At 46.7% G+C, this 13,791-nt stretch overlaps 1 protein-coding gene across 1 annotated transcript in view; it reads right to left on the bottom strand.

Annotated features, from left to right (window-relative positions):
* The window catches only part of FNDC4 (fibronectin type III domain containing 4), a 47,967-nt gene extending 38,016 nt beyond the window's left edge, over positions 1-9,951 (bottom strand). Inside the window, exon 1 of the mRNA XM_069728615.1 lies at positions 9,815-9,951. The gene's annotated coding sequence lies outside the window, so the exon portion shown is untranslated. The remainder of the gene's footprint in view (positions 1-9,814) is intronic.
* Positions 9,952-13,791: the final 3,840 nt, after the last annotated feature.

The raw sequence follows: 13,791 nt of genomic DNA, 5'->3' as shown, positions 1-13,791 counted from the left end.
GTAATGTTATATCACAATATACAGTACATGGTGTAATATGACTCCTGTGGTGTTATATCACAATATGCATGGTGTAATATGACTCCTGTAATGTTATATCACAATATGCATGGTGTAATATGACTCCTGTAGTGTTATATCACTATATGCATGGTGTAATATGACTCCTGTGGTGTTATATCACAATATACAGTACATGGTGTAATATGACTCCTGTGGTGTTATATCACAATATACAGTACATGGTGTAATATGACTCCTGTAATGTTATATCACAATATACATGGTGTAATATGACTTCTGTAGTGTTATATCACAATATGTATGGTGTAATATGACTCCTGTAATGTTATATCACAATATACATGGTGTAATATGACTCCTGTGGTGTTATATCACAATATGCATGGTGTAATATGACTCCTGTGGTGTTATATCACAATATACATGGTGTAATATGACTCCTGTAATGTTATATCACAATATACATGGTGTAATATGACTCCTGTAATGTTATATCACAATATACATGGTGTAATATGACTCCTGTAGTGTTATATCACAATATACATGGTGTAATATGACTCCTGTGGTGTTATATCACAATATGCATGGTGTAATATGACTCCTGTAGTGTTGTATCACAATATACATGGTGTAATATGACTCCTGTAGTGTTATATCACAATATACATGGTGTAATAGGACTCCTGTGGTGTTATATCACAATATGTATGGTGTAATAGGACTCCTGTAGTGTTATATCACAATATACATGGTGTAATAGGACTCCTGTAGTGTTATATCACAATATACATGGTGTAATAGGACTCCTGTAGTGTTATATCACAATATACATGGTGTAATATGACTCCTGTAGTGTTATATCACAATATACAGTACATGGTGTAATATGACTCCTGTGGTGTTATATCACAATATGCATGGTGTAATATGACTCCTGTAGTGTTATATCACAATATACAGTACATGGTGTAATATGACTCCTGTAATGTTATATCACAATATACATGGTGTAATATGACTCCTGTGGTGTTATATCACAATATACAGTACATGGTGTAATATGACTCCTGTGGTGTTATATCACAATATGCATGGTGTAATATGACTCCTGTAGTGTTATATCACAATATACAGTACATGGTGTAATATGACTCCTGTAATGTTATATCACAATATACATGGTGTAATATGACTCCTGTGGTGTTATATCACAATATGTATGGTGTAATAGGACTCCTGTAGTGTTATATCACAATATGCATGGTGTAATATGACTCCTGTGGTGTTATATCACAATATACATGGTGTAATATGACTCCTGTGGTGTTATATCACAATATGCATGGTGTAATAGGACTCCTGTAGTGTTATATCACAATATACATGGTGTAATATGACTCCTGTAGTGTTATATCACAACATCCTTGGTGTAATATGACTCCTGTAGTGTTATATCACAATATACATGGTGTAATATGACTCCTGTGGTGTTATATCACAATATGCATGGTGTAATATGACTCCTGTAGTGTTATATCACTATATGCATGGTGTAATATGACTCCTGTGGTGTTTTATCATGATATATGCAGTATAACACTTCTGGAGTGTTATATAACGGAATACATAGTGCCCTCTATACTGTTACACGTTAATATGCTGTGCATATTCCCTGGATCCGTGACTTATACGATGTAAATAACCCAGTCAGGCAGTATGGGAGCTGTGTACTTCCCCTGCTATACTTTGCCACGCAGTAATTTGGGGATGATTGTGGCTAATCACCTGCAATGTCAGATCTGGTATAAAAGGGCAGAAAGTCCACAAACTGATGACTCTCTCTGTGCTCCTGGGAAATCTGTTGTTTGCGGACTCCGTGCACTGTGCCTAGCTCAGTCAGGATTTATGTGTCTAGTTAGCGGCCAGCTCACCTCGGATTTTATTTTGTATCCTTCATGTTTTTCTTTTGCTGATTTTATATATATAACAAAAAATTTGTTCTGGAAAGTTGCACCAAACTTTCCTGGGGTGAACTGTGTTTCAGAGTGCCTGAAGCTTCCATCTGACCCAGGAGACCTGCAACTAATCTGTCACATATGGTGAATAATGCGGGCACAAAATTCAGTAATTTGTATGTAATGGGTTAAGCTTGCTAAGTCTGCTGCACTTGCAAAACAAAACACTGCAGACAGAGAGGATGTAGTTAAACAGATGCTACTTGCAAACATTAATCAGCAAAAGAAAAAATGTTTGTCCAGCAGTTGTTTGTTAGAGCAGATAAAGGTGTTGCCAGAAACACCTGTAGTTCAGGAAGAACCTGTGTCGGCTCGGAGAAGAGTACAAGCTTCATTGCAGACGCCTGAGCATGATGTTGAAGCTTTCCTCACAATATTTGAGAGCGCAGCAGAGAGACAAAAGCTTCCAGCAGACCAGTGTGCCATGATCCAGACCGGGTTTTGGGTCTTGTCTCTCCTTTCCCAGTCTGGTCATGTCAGGGGTTAACTTTCTCTGCCTCGTTCTGGTGTTGGGTCTGCTATTTAGCTGCGCTGCATTCTGCAGGCAGTGGCAGTTATATTTCCTGCCTACAGCATGTGTAGCTTGCTCTGGTGAAACCCTGATTTGTCCTGCTGCGTTTAGCTAACTTTGTCCGTGTCTGTTTGTATCTCTCTTCCTGCCCCTGACTCTGTCCCTGTGTGCTTGGATTCCCTGGTACTCTACTCTGCTTTGGCTCTGACCTGCTTCTGTCTCTCCCTTCTGATACTTCTGCTAAGGACCGGTACTGACCTTCTGGCGCTCCTTTGACTCTGTTTTTGATATTTCCCTTTGTACTATACTACTCTCTGGTTTCTACCCGGCTTGTCTGACCACTCTGCTGCCACCTGGTGGTATTTTCGCTGCAGTTCTGCTGGTCTGCTATGAGCAGGATTTCAGCCCTCTCTCCACTCTGCTGCCATCTAGTGGAGTCTGCACTTACCTGCGGAGCTGCAGCGTGACACAGTGGAAGGAAACGTGGCTTAATTTCTCCGTGGGGAGTCTCAAAAGGCGTACTTTGACTTTAGGTGCCAGACAATACCACAAGTTAAAGGGTAAAATTCTTGTTCTCTTGGGGGTTACACCTGCTGTTAGAGCCCAGTAGGTACACACCTGGACAAATCTGTAAGATCACAATTGTATGATCTCTTCCATTGCACTAAAAAGTGTCTGCACACGAAGTGGTGTAAAAGTTAGGGGTTATCAATCAGTCCCATAGTGGATGGCACAGTCCTATTTGTTGGCATATAAAAGTTTTGGACACCCCTGGTCAAAATTACTGTTATTTCGAACAGTTAAGCAAGTTGAAGATTAAACGATCTAAAAGGCCTAAAAGGTACAGATGACGCATCTCCTTTATATTTTAGACAAAAAATATATTGTTATCTTTTACATTTTAAAAATTACCAAACGGAAAATAGGCCTATGCAAAAGTTTGGACACCCTGAATGGTCAATACCTAGTGTCACCCCTTTTGCAAGTATCACAACTTGTAAAAACTTTTTGTAGCCAGACAATAGTCTTTATATTCTCGAGAGATTTTTCTCCATTCCTGCTTGGAGAATTCCTCCTGTTCTGTGAGATTCCTGGGTCGTCTTGCTTCCACTGCTATTTTGAGGTCTCTGCACAGATTTTTAATGATGTTTAGATCAGTGGACTGTGAGGGCTATTGTAAAGCCTTCATCTTTTGCCTTTTCAGGTCGTCTATTGTGGATTGTGACGTGTGTTCAGGATCTCTCTCCACTTGTAAAAGCCATCCTCTTCCTCTTTTCACCTTCAGCTTTTTTACAGATGTTTTATGTTTGCATCAAGAATTTGTTGAAATTTCATTGAATCCATTCTTCCCTCTACCCGTGAAATGTTCTCCGTGCCATTGGCAGCAACACAACTCCAAAGCATGATTGATCCTCCCCCATGCTTAATGGTTGGCGTGATGTTCTTTTCCTGTAATTCTCTGCCCTTTTTTCTCCACACATACTGTACCTTTGATCATTGTGGCCACATAGATCTATTTTAACTCATCGGTTCACGGGACTTGTTTCCAAAATGGATATGGCTTGTTTAGATGTTCTTTTCATACTTCTGATGCTGAATTTTATGGTGAGGATGCAGGAGAGATTTTCTTCTGATGACTCTTCCATGAAGGCCATATTTGTGCTGGTGTGGCTGAATAGTATTATGTACCACAACTCCAGAGTCTGATAAATCTTTCTAAAGATCTTTTGAGTAGATCTCACTGAAATTTTGCTTGGTCTTCCAGACCTTGTCTTGACCTCCACTGTTCCTGGTAACGGGCATTTCTTAATTACAATTTGAAGTGAGGAAAGGGAAACCAGTAAACTCTTTGCTATCTTCCTATAACCTTCTCCTGCTTTGTGGGCCTCCACCATTTTCAGAGTACTAGGCAGCTGCTTAGAAGAAGCCATGGCTACTGCTTTTTTTGGCACAAGGTTAAAAGGAGGCTGTTTTTTTTTTTTTTTAAAGCTTCAAAATACTCATCACCTGATCTTTCCTAATGATGAAAGGAACAAGCCATAACCCTAAGGGTACCGTCACACAGTGGCATTTTGATCGCTACAACGGCATGATCCGTGACGCTCCAGCATCGTAACAATATCGCTCCAGCGTCGTAGACTGCTGTCACACTTCGCAATGCACGACGCTGGAGCGATAATTTCATGACGTATGTGCGATGTAGAAGCCGTTGGTTACTATGCGCACATCGTATACAATATCGTGCACACCTTTGTTACACCATGCGATCATGCCGCCACAGCGGGACATTAGACGACAAAAGAAAGTTTCAAACGATCTGCTACGACGTACGATTCTCAGCGGGGTCCCTGATCGCACGAGCATGTCAGACACAGCGAGATCACTGGAACGTCACAAATCGTGCCGTCGTAGCGATCAAAATGCCACTGTGTGACGGTACCCTAAGAGGCTAATTAAGCTCTGAAACCTTGGTCAAAGTTATCTGAGCACACAAATCTCCAGGGGTGCCCAAACTTTTGCATAGGCCCATTCTCCTTTTTGTATTTTTAAAAATGACATATATTTATATTTTTTTTACCAAAAATACAAAGGAAATGTATCATCTTAACTTTAGACCTTTTAGATCATTTCATCTTCAATTTGTTTGACTGCTCACAATAACAGTAATTTTGATCTCATGCATACATAAGGCGTACATTAGCATTTCTGTCCTGCGCCTTGTGGGGGCACTCGTGTCACTGTTCCTCTCTGCAGGGGCATCTCTAATACACAACCCTGCAGACAGCCTGGAGACTGGGCTTTTGGATCATTCTTCATTCTTTGAGCTGAAAGCAAATGTATAAGGTTGAGGGTGTCAACACTTTTGCCAGTCGAGGGGGCAGAGCCCAGGAGAGGGAGAGCAATAAGCTTCATGGTTAGTGAAGTCTTGGTGCAGTGACACAGAGGAACTGTTGGGAGGTCCTGGTGCCCCGGTATGGATGGCCTATGGAGACTGGAGATGGTTAGTAAGGTCTTGGTGCAGTGACACAGAGGAACTGTTGGGAGGTCCTGGTGCCCCGGTATGGATGGCCTATGGAGACTGGAGATGGTTAGTAAGGTCTTGGTGCAGTGACATAGAGGATCTGTTGGGAGGTCCTGGTGCCCCGGTATGGATGGCCTATGGAGACTGGAGATGGTTAGTAAGGTCCTGGTGCAGTGACATAGAGGATCTGTTGGGAGGTCCTGGTGCCCCAGTATGGATGGCCTATGGAGACTGGAGATGGTTAGTAAGGTCTTGGTGCAGTGACATAGAGGATCTGTTGGGAGGTCTTGGTGCCCCTGTATGGATGGCCTATGGAGACTGGAGATGGTTAGTGAGGTCTTGGTGCAGTGACACAAAGGATCTGTTGGGAGGTCCTGGTGCCCCTGTATGGATGGCCTATGGAGACTGGAGATGGTTAGTGAGGTCTTGGTGCAGTGAAACAGAGGATCTGTTGGGAGGTCCTGGTGCCCCGGTATGGATGGCCTATGGAGACTGGAGATGGGTTCCAGGCTGGAGCTGGATACATGTGCTACGGTCGTGATACCAATCGCCGAGGAACTATCTTAAGAAAATGATCCAGCTACCCGGACAGTAAGTCTTGATAAAACATATGATTCTTTATTAAAGATTATTGACTCATCCTGGTTTTAAATAATCTTCATTAAGAAATCACGTATTTTATCAAGACTTGCTGTCCGGGTAGCTGGATCATTTCTCCGTCTTGTCTTGCCCGAGTGCCCGCAGTGGACTGGGTGTGAGCTGGTTCATTTCCCTTAACCCCTTAAGGATCAGGGGTATTTAACCTACCTAGGTGATTATTACATCCCACAACCTCAGATCTTCACATGTCTGAAGATAAAACAACCTTTTATAACCTATCGCTGCTTTACTCTTCTGCAAAACTTTATCCCTGACCTGTCTGGTGGGCTCCTTGGTTTTCATAATGTTCTCACACAAACCTCTGAGGTCTTCACAGAACAGCTGTAGTTATACTGAGAAGAAATCACACGCAGATAAACGCTATGTGCTAATTATGTGACTTCTGTGAGCACTTGGTCACTCAGAATTTGATTTAGGGGAATCAGACTACAGGGGGCTAAATACTAATGCACCTCACAACCTTGTATCATTTTCTTTACATTTCACTAATACTCGGTACTTTGTGTCTGTATGGCGAAAAAATCACAATGAAATACATTTAGGTTTGAGGGTGTAAGGTGAAGAAAGGTGGAAAAATGTGTATTCAAGGGGTATGAATATTTTATTAAGTCAGTGTAAGAAATCAAGGGGATGCATTGGGGCAGTGACAAGTTTATAATACACAGAGGAGAGATCGGGGGCAGTGACCGGGGTATAATACACGGAGGAGAGATCGGGGGCAGTGACCGGGGTATAATACACAGAGGAGAGATCGGGGGCAGTGACCGGGGTATAATACACAGAGGAGAGATCGGGGGCAGTGACCGGGGTATAATACATGAGATCGGGGGCAGTGACCGGGGTATAATACACGGAGGAGAGATCGGGGGCAGTGACCGGGGTATAATACACAGAGGAGAGATCGGGGGCAGTGACCGGGGTATAATACACAGAGGAGAGATCGTGGGCAGTGACCGGGCTATAATACACAGAGGAGAGATCGGGGGCAGTGACCGGGGTATAATACACAGAGGAGAGATCGGGGGCAGTGACCGGGGTATAATACACAGAGGAGAGATCGGGGGCAGTGACCGGGGTATAATACACAGAGGAGAGATCGGGGGCAGTGACCGGGGTATAATACACAGAGGAGAGATCGGGGGGCAGTGACCGGGGTATAATACACAGAGGAGAGATCGGGGGCAGTGACCGGGCTATAATACACAGAGGAGAGATCGTGGGCAGTGACCGGGGTATAATACACAGAGGAGAGATCGTGGGCAGTGACCGGGGTATAATACACAGAGGAGAGATCGGGGGCAGTGACCGGGGTATAATACACAGAGGAGAGATCGGGGGCAGTGACCGGGGTATAATACATGAGATCGGGGGCAGTGACCGGGGTATAATACACGGAGGAGAGATCGGGGGCAGTGACCGGGGTATAATACACGGAGGAGAGATCGGGGGCAGTGACCGGGGTATAATACACGGAGGAGAGATCGGGGGCAGTGACCGGGGTATAATACACGGAGGAGAGATCGGGGGCAGTGACCGGGGTATAATACACGGAGGAGAGATCGGGGGCAGTGACCGGGGTATAATACACAGAGGAGAGATCGGGGGCAGTGACCGGGGTATAATACATGAGATCGGGGGCAGTGACCGGGGTATAATACATGAGATCGGGGGCAGTGACCGGGGTATAATACACAGAGGAGAGATCGTGGGCAGTGACCGGGGTATAATACACAGAGGAGAGATCGTGGGCAGTGACCGGGGTATAATACACAGAGGAGAGATCGTGGGCAGTGACCGGGGTATAATACATGGAGGAGAGATCGGGGGGCAGTGACCGGGGTATAATACATGAGATCGGGGGCAGTGACCGGGGTATAATACACAGAGGAGAGATCGGGGGCAGTGACCGGGGTATAATACACAGAGGAGAGATCGGGGGCAGTGACCGGGGTATAATACACAGAGGAGAGATCGGGGGCAGTGACCGGGGTATAATACACAGAGGAGAGATCGGGGGGCAGTGACCGGGGTATAATACATGAGATCGGGGGCAGTGACCGGGGTATAATACACGGAGGAGAGATCGGAGGCAGTGACCGGGGTATAATACACAGAGGAGAGATCGGGGGCAGTGACCGGGGTATAATACACAGAGATGAGATCGTGGGCAGTGACCGGGGTATAATACATGAGATCGGGGGGCAGTGACCGGGGTATAATACACAGAGATGAGATCGGGGGCAGTGACCGGGGTATAATACACAGAGGAGAGATCGGGGGCAGTGACCAGGGTATAATACACAGAGGAGAGATCGGGGGCAGTGACCGGGGTATAATACACAGAGGAGAGATCGGGGGCAGTGACCGGGGTATAATACACAGAGGAGAGATCGGGGGCAGTGACCGGGGTATAATACACAGAGGAGAGATCGGGGGCAGTGACCGGGGTATAATACACAGAGGAGAGATCGGGGGCAGTGACCGGGGTATAATACACGGAGGAGAGATCGGGGGCAGTGACCGGGGTATAATACACGGAGGAGAGATCGGGGGCAGTGACCGGGGTATAATACACAGAGGAGAGATCGGGGGGCAGTGACCGGGGTATAATACACAGAGGAGAGATCGGGGGGCAGTGACCGGGGTATAATACACAGAGGAGAGATCGGGGGGCAGTGACCGGGGTATAATACACAGAGGAGAGATCGGGGGCAGTGACCGGGGTATAATACACAGAGGAGAGATCGGGGGCAGTGACCGGGGTATAATACATGAGATCGGGGGCAGTGACCGGGGTATAATACACGGAGGAGAGATCGGGGGCAGTGACCGGGGTATAATACACGGAGGAGAGATCGGGGGCAGTGACCGGGGTATAATACACAGAGGAGAGATCGGGAGCAGTGACCGGGGTATAATACACAGAGGAGAGATCGGGGGCAGTGACCGGGGTATAATACACAGAGGAGAGATCGGGGGCAGTGACCGGGGTATAATACACAGAGGAGAGATCGGGGGCAGTGACCGGGGTATAATACACAGAGGAGAGATCGGGGGCAGTGACCGGGGTATAATACACAGAGGAGAGATCGGGGGCAGTGACCGGGGTATAATACACAGAGGAGAGATCGGGGGCAGTGACCGGGGTATAATACACAGAGGAGAGATCGGGGGCAGTGACCGGGGTATAATACACAGAGGAGAGATCGGGGCAGTGACCGGGGTATAATACACGGAGGAGAGATCGTGGGCAGTGACCGGGGTATAATACACAGAGGAGAGATCGGGGGCAGTGACCGGGGTATAATACACAGAGGAGAGATCGGGGGCAGTGACCGGGGTATAATACATGGAGAGTATATACAGTATATATATATATATACATATACACACAGTTGTGTTTGCCTCCTCAGCCGTCCTTCTTTCCTCCTGCATTTCTCCGGGGGTCTCCTCCTCATTACTAGACCCCTGTCTCCTTCTGTCCTCGGTTCTTATCCTGGGGGTCTGGCTGCTCATCCTCCTAATCCTCATCATCCTGCTCTGGATGCTGCTGGACCACTCGCTCCCTCCTCCTCTTACCTCGCCTCCTGGGGTCCCATCCTGCAGGGCGCAGCATGTGGGGGTCCAGGCTTGGATGGGGGGCTGCAGGGCTGGAGATGGGCCTGGATGCTGCAGCTCCTTCAATGCACATATGCTGAGTGATGCAGTGTGATGTGTGATGTCACTACCTGTGCTGGGCGGAGCTGTGTGTGATAATCACCGATTAACCCCTACCTCTCCATCATCTTATATCAGTAAGCAGGACACAGAAGATATCCTCACACTGACCCCGGAGCTGACAATCTACACCACGTCCTGTGTGTCATCATGCACAGGGCAGGACGTATAACCCTCACACTGACCCCCGGAGCTGACAATCTACACCACGTCCTGTGTGTCATCATGCACAGGTCAGGACGTATAACCCTCACACTGACCCCCGTAGCTGACAATCTACACCATGTCCTGTGTGTCATCATGCACAGGTCAGGACGTATAACCCTCACACTGACCCCCAGAGCTGACAATCTACACCACATCCTGTGTGTCATCATGCACAGGTCAGGACGTATAACCCTCACACACTGACCCCCGGAGCTGACAATCTACCCCACGTCCTGAGTCATCATGCACAAGTCAGGACATATAAACCTCACACACTGACCCCTGGAGCTGACAATCTACCCCACGTCCTGAGTCATCATGCACAGGTCAGGACGTATAATCCTCACACACTGACCCCCGGAGCTGACAATCTACACCACATCCTGTGTGTCATCATGCACAGGTCAGGACGTATAACCCTCACACTGACCCCTAGAGCTGACAATCTACACCACGTCCTGTGTCATCATGCACAGGTCAGGACGTATAACCCTCACACTGACCCCTAGAGCTGACAATCTACACCACGTCCTGTGTCATCATGCACAGGTCAGGACGTATAACCCTCACACTGACCCCAGAGCTGACAATCTACACCACGTCCTGTGTCATCATGCACAGGTCAGGACGTATAACCCTCACACTGACCCCAGAGCTGACAATTTACACCATGTCCTGTGTGTCATCATGCACAGGTCAGGATGTATAAACCTCACACTGACCCCCAGAGCTGACAATCTACACCACGTCCTGTGTGTCATCATGCACAGTTCAGGACGTATAAACCTCACACACTGACCCCCAGAGCTGACAATCTACACCACGTCCTGTGTGTCATCATGCACAGGTCAGGACGTATAAACCTCACACACTGACCCCCAGAGCTGACAATCTACACCACGTCCTGTGTGTCATCATGCACAGGTCAGGACGTATAAACCTCACACACTGACCCCCAGAGCTGACAATCTACACCACATCCTGTGTGTCATCATGCACAGGTCAGGACGTATAAACCTCACACTGACCCCCAGAGCTGACAATCTACACCACATCCTGTGTGTCATCATGCACAGGTCAGGACGTATAAACCTCACAGACTGACCCCCAGAGCTGACAATCTACACCACGTCCTGTGTGTCATCATGCACAGGTCAGGACGTATAAACCTCACACACTGACCCCCAGAGCTGACAATCTACACCATGTTGTGAGGCTCACCAGGTGAGGTGGGTCCGCTAGGCCTCTGGTCCAAGATGTGGAGGTGTACAGGGAATCCAGGCATTGGTGTTGCTGGGGCTATGTGGAATCTCTGGATCAGTATCAGTCAGACATTTGGAGTGGATCCCGGCAGGGAGGAACGGAAGTGTACAGGTAGTGGAACAAACCAAACATGGAACACCAGAGTGTAAATCCTAAGACAGGTCTTCCTCTTCATGTTGTCCCTTCTATTCTTCTAGCCATGATGTCCTTCTCCAGAGATCGCTCTCTTCGTATGATGTGCCCACATTTCGTAGCTTGGTGATTCTTGCTTCCAGTGACATGTCTGGCTTGACTTCTTCTTCTTGCCATCCATGGTATTGATGACATCCTTCTCCAGCTCCAGATTTTGACAGTGTTGATTCTTCTTCTGTCTCATTTTATTATTGTCCAGGTTCTTCATCCGTATGTTACTATGTACGAGCCGTGTCTTCATCACCTGTGAAATGTTCCTTGAATTAAAGACCTTGTCCAGTGACTTCATTGTTGATTTGCCCATAGCGATTCTTCTATTGACTTCCAGTGCCGTCACTGCCATCTTGAGTGACCATTGATCCTACGAGTCTGAAGTCCTTTACAACTTCCAGTTGGTCATCGTCCATCTCGCATGTGTCCCCGTTGTTCCTGGCAGTAGTCAATATCTTTGTCTTCCTGTTGCTGAGTAGCAGTTCCTTGCTCGAGCTTTCTGTCTTGACTTACTGCTGCGGATTTGGTTATTTTGTTTTTATCCAAGGAAGTCCCAAAAGCAGTGGTGTATCGGAGATTGATGAAAAAGGAAAATGTCCTCAACGTGTTGTGTCCCAATCTGAAGAGTTTTCGTCTCTCGCGAATTGGAAACGGCCTCCTGGGATTGCAGAGCAATTTGCTGAGATCAGCTTTAGATGTGTCTACAGGGAAACAAATGTTATTTTCAGCTTTTTTCGAAAGAGAAGTCCATGAAATTCTCTTCTCTTCCAGAATCAATGAATGCTTGTCCTGTGGACGTAGAGGAACCAAAGGAAACAGACATACTGTATTTAAATTCCATGCATTGGAGTCGGAGGTGTATTTACTATACGGTCACGGTGAGCTCTCCGATAACCGGCCATGTAGGGGAAACAGCCACGGTCTCATCCATCATCCATTAGTCAATTGGCATATTGTCCTGATGATTGGAGCCAGAGGAGTTGTGCACCCTGACAAATTGGTGACAGCGGTGGAATCTGCGTAACCCTCAACAAACCCCCCCCCCCCGGCTGTTAACCTTGACACTAGGTAATTGGGCAGAAGCCCAGGAGAGGACCACCTTGGGGTGGGACTGTCAATAGATGCCAGTGGAGTGAGATGGCTCCAGATAGTTGGGTCCACTGGAGAAGTAACGGGTGTAAATGTGGGCCTTATTGATACTTTAGAAAGAAAAACTGCCACAGAACACAGGTGGTGGCCAAGGTCCAGGGTCCCACCAGATCATGGAAGAGGCTGCAGATGCTTATGGTGATGTTCAAGTTCTGTTATTATGGAGGATGTTTTAGAACTTGGGCTTAAAAGCAGTGTGTCTGGACAGTGAGACCTCAGCAAAGAAGAACATGTATTTACCACTGATGTAGGATGTGAGTTCTGTAAACTTGAGGGTTTGAGTGATTGTCGATTGTTGTGATTCTGAGACCTTCAAGCCTTACAGACACATCAGTGTGTAAGACAATCTGGGGCATTGGCTCCATAAATATTCAACCTAAAACCTGGCATAAATCTGCCCTGATTATGCTGCTGAGCATAGACAATGATTTGTGCTCATAACAGGTGTCGTTAATGGTGTGCATCCAGCCTCACCAGCCACCTTTGGCCCAGGTCGCATAGACGAACCCTCGGGAGTCCAGAAAAGACAATATGGGGTGGATTCTGGTAATGTGATTATTGACGGATAATTAAGGTTATGACGTCTTATATCCTCAGAACCCAGGGCAGATATGGAGATCATACCCTCCGAGAGTCAGAAAACAGCATCACAGATGAGATCTGCAAGGTCAACATGAGTCCACAGCAAGAAGGAAAACTTCAAAACCCTTCTACAAGTGAATGAGACTGCTGATATCTGTACACTTTCTGCAGCCAAGACTGTTGCTCCCGGGAGTTCCTGCCAATGGGTGATCTCATCATGCAGAGATATTAAATCTTAGGACGCTCCTCAAACCTTCTCCGTCATCACCCAAATGATGGGCAATGTGAAGGAAATATTCACAGAATGCTGGTCTGGGAAAACAGCCCCATAAGTACAGTATATGTGAGAAACCCCCGTGATGCATGGGCAGATGCTACCCCATACACAGGACAATACCCCCCATATACAGACAGGACAATGCCGACATACACAGGACAATTCCCCCATACACAGG

This window comes from Ranitomeya imitator, chromosome 5, assembly GCF_032444005.1.
Source record: "Ranitomeya imitator isolate aRanImi1 chromosome 5, aRanImi1.pri, whole genome shotgun sequence".
NCBI lineage: Eukaryota > Metazoa > Chordata > Amphibia > Anura > Dendrobatidae > Ranitomeya > Ranitomeya imitator.
This window is presented reverse-complemented; position numbering and strand designations above follow the sequence as displayed.